Raw genomic sequence first — 3165 nt, forward strand, 5'->3', positions numbered from 1 at the left:
GCTGGGGGGGCTGGGGCGCTAGAGGGGTGGGGGGGGGGGGGGGGGGAATGCAGGTTGTAGGGAAATAATGGTGGTGGAGGGGGAAGAGGGAGTGTGCAGGGTAGGGGGAGAGATGGTGGAGGGGGAGGGAGAGATGGTGGGGGTCGGCGGTGGTCAGGGGGGACATAGACGACGTAGTCTGGCATGTGGCGGTCGTACTGGATCAAGTCTGACACAAAACGCTTTGCTCTACGAGGGGGAGGTCTACCGTTAGAGAGGGACAGCCTTCGGCATCACTCGTACGGCCTTCCGTCGAGCCCTGGCGGTCAATATGTTTCACTAAAGCTAAATAGAAAGTGATTATTATTATTTTTTTAAAAACCTGGATCATTTCCCTATTTCTTTTTATGGCACCCACCTTTTCCTGTAGGGTTCGGTGTCTTAGGCCTCTGACTTTGCAATGACATCACCATTCACGGTGAAGGCACTGAGGCTGCTCAAAGCCGTGTTTGGTTCGTCTGCTAGCGTTTTTCATCTAATACAGGGTTGATACGTGCGTCTGACGCCAAGCGGTCGGCCCCGTCTGACGGCTGGGGACGGCGTGGGCGTCGGGCGCATGATGGCGTTCATTAAGAGGTGGGATTAGCCCACTGAGATTGTTGTTATTAATGTGTTAATCCACAGACAGAGGGTCGTGCGAGATATTCACTGACATCTTATCTAAACAAACAGCCCAGACGACGTGCCGCCGCTCACTGGCGTCGCGTTGGCACGCACGGCGCACACACACACACACACACACACACACACACACACACACACACACACACACACACACACACACACACACACACAGTCAAAACTCACAATAAATGCGACATTTTCTCACTTGTTTATTTAATTGTATATTTTAAATACCAAAAGTGGAGTGTAACGTGTAATTCCCTTTTTCTGAGTAGAACTCTCCCAAGAAAATGCACATGAACACACTGGGTCTGTCAGATTTCTGATGCTTTAAAGAGACAGACGCTCTTCCCGCTGCAGATACAGTGCAGTGTAGAGTATTGTATCGGCCAGTACAATGCTTTTAGCCTAGCACTGATTACCTGATGTGGTTGGCTGCTATATGAAATATATATATAAAAATATCACCTCACTTACCCCTAGCGAAGGACAGTGAGCACTGTAAGCAATAGAACAATGACAACACTAATCGTCATTGAGAGAGAGAGAGAGAGAGAGAGAGAGAGAGGGTCGCAAAGGCAGAAATGTATGTTGTATGTTTCAGTCTTTCTGTTGATCGTTTGACTCATAAACATCATTTTTTTTTCATCCACCTAGCCTGAAGAGAGACGCGGAGAGAAGGAGCGGTGGAGAGTGAGGGCGAGAAAGAATGAGGGAAAACAGAGGGGGAGAGAGAATGTTGTGGTACAGAAGGCATTGTGGTGTGCGGAGAGAATGATGGGAAGGGGGAGAGGAAGGGGGCGGGCTACTAGAAATCCACTTGTAAGAGCTGTACTTGTGTCTTCTCCCATTGTTAAACAACCTTCAGGGTGAAAGGAAGCAACCAAAGCCAAACAGGCCTTCTTTCTGAATAAAACACACACACAATACTAGCATTCAGTCTCTCTTTCGTTTCTCTTGTCCTCCTTACCGCCTTCCCTCGTTCCCTCCTTCCCTCTTCCCTCCTTTCCTTTCTTCGTAACATGTCGTCTCGTCCTCCGTCGTGTCGGTGAACGGCATCTGTTCAGATTTCCGTTGCAGGTAGATATAGTTTTGTGTGTGCTCCTCCGGCACTGGCAGATGCTTACAAAGAGACATAGGTTATGATTGTATAGCTAAGAGCATCCGGCATATCTTCACAAACAGACACACACACACGCGCACGCGCACACACACACACACACACACACACACACACACACACACACACACACACACACACACACACACACACACACACACACACACACACACACACACACACACACACAAACACAAACACACACACACACACACACAGACACACACACACGTACCTATTTCCTGACCAACGCGTCCGAGGAACTCTTTCACTTCCTCTGTCTCTCTCTTCCTCCCTCTCCCTCTTCCTCTGCTCTCCTCTCCTCCCAAGCAGCTGCAGAAGAGCACAGATAACTCTTAACTTTGTTTTGACACTTTTGATTAAGGACCATTGAAGGAACACCTGTATGGCGGACGGGAACAATGCGCCGGGCCCGCAGAGAGATTGATTTTGTGCATTAGAGAAGCAGTCTTTGTCTAAAGCCACAAGGCCCTTTGTTATGCTAACCAGCCGTGGAAGATTTCCAATTCAATTTCACCTGAACGCTGGTCAGTGGCGCGCTCCATTGTATGGCGTCCCCCCCCTGGGCCCGGCAGCCCAGCGCCACCACCACTCCCACCACCGCCCCCCACCTCTCCCCTGTTGTCTACTCAAACTGCAATTTAGTGGCCGAGGAGGGAGAGAGAGAGAGAGAGAGAGAGAGAGAGATAGAAAGTGTGTGCGTGTGTGTCTATGATGGGAGGGTGCAGTGGTGGTGATGATGTGTGTGTGCGTCTCCGTGTCTGTGCTTGTGTGTGGGGTGCGGGCGTGTGGCCTAGATTGACAGGAGTGTGCGTATGCTCTTTTCCAAGTATTCCCTGTGTCCTGTCCTTGTGTGTGTGTGTGTGTGTGTGTGTGTGTGTGTGTGTGTGTGTGTGTGTGTGTGTGTGTGTGTGGTGTGTGTGTGTGTGTGTGTGTGTGTGTTGTGGTGTTGTGTGTGTGTGGTGAAATGAGATGATATTAATTATCCTAATCCTGATAGCACTCTGCGGAGCTCGACGGGGCCGCCCGTCTCAGGAGGAGGCAGGGACGGTCAGACGGAGAGGAGAGAGGGAATGTCAGAGAGGGAACGCTGTAGAGTAGAAAGACGGCAAATTCAGCAGAGGATACTCCACAACAAGCCCAGGTTCTTTATTTCTGCTCTTGTTGTCTGTGTCACTCGTCCCCTCTCCCTCTCTCTCTCCCGCTCTCTCTCTCTCTCCCTCCTTCTGTTGTCCCTTCCCTCTCCAGTCACCTGCTCTAATCTGTAGAGTGGGGATCAACAACAGTTAATTTCAGGAATTCGTATAAATAGTTTTTAAATGTTTTGCACAATATTTGGTATTTTTTGGCCCAAATTGCAC

The sequence above is a fragment of the Gadus chalcogrammus genome, chromosome 20 (genome assembly GCF_026213295.1).
Source record: "Gadus chalcogrammus isolate NIFS_2021 chromosome 20, NIFS_Gcha_1.0, whole genome shotgun sequence".
NCBI lineage: Eukaryota > Metazoa > Chordata > Actinopteri > Gadiformes > Gadidae > Gadus > Gadus chalcogrammus.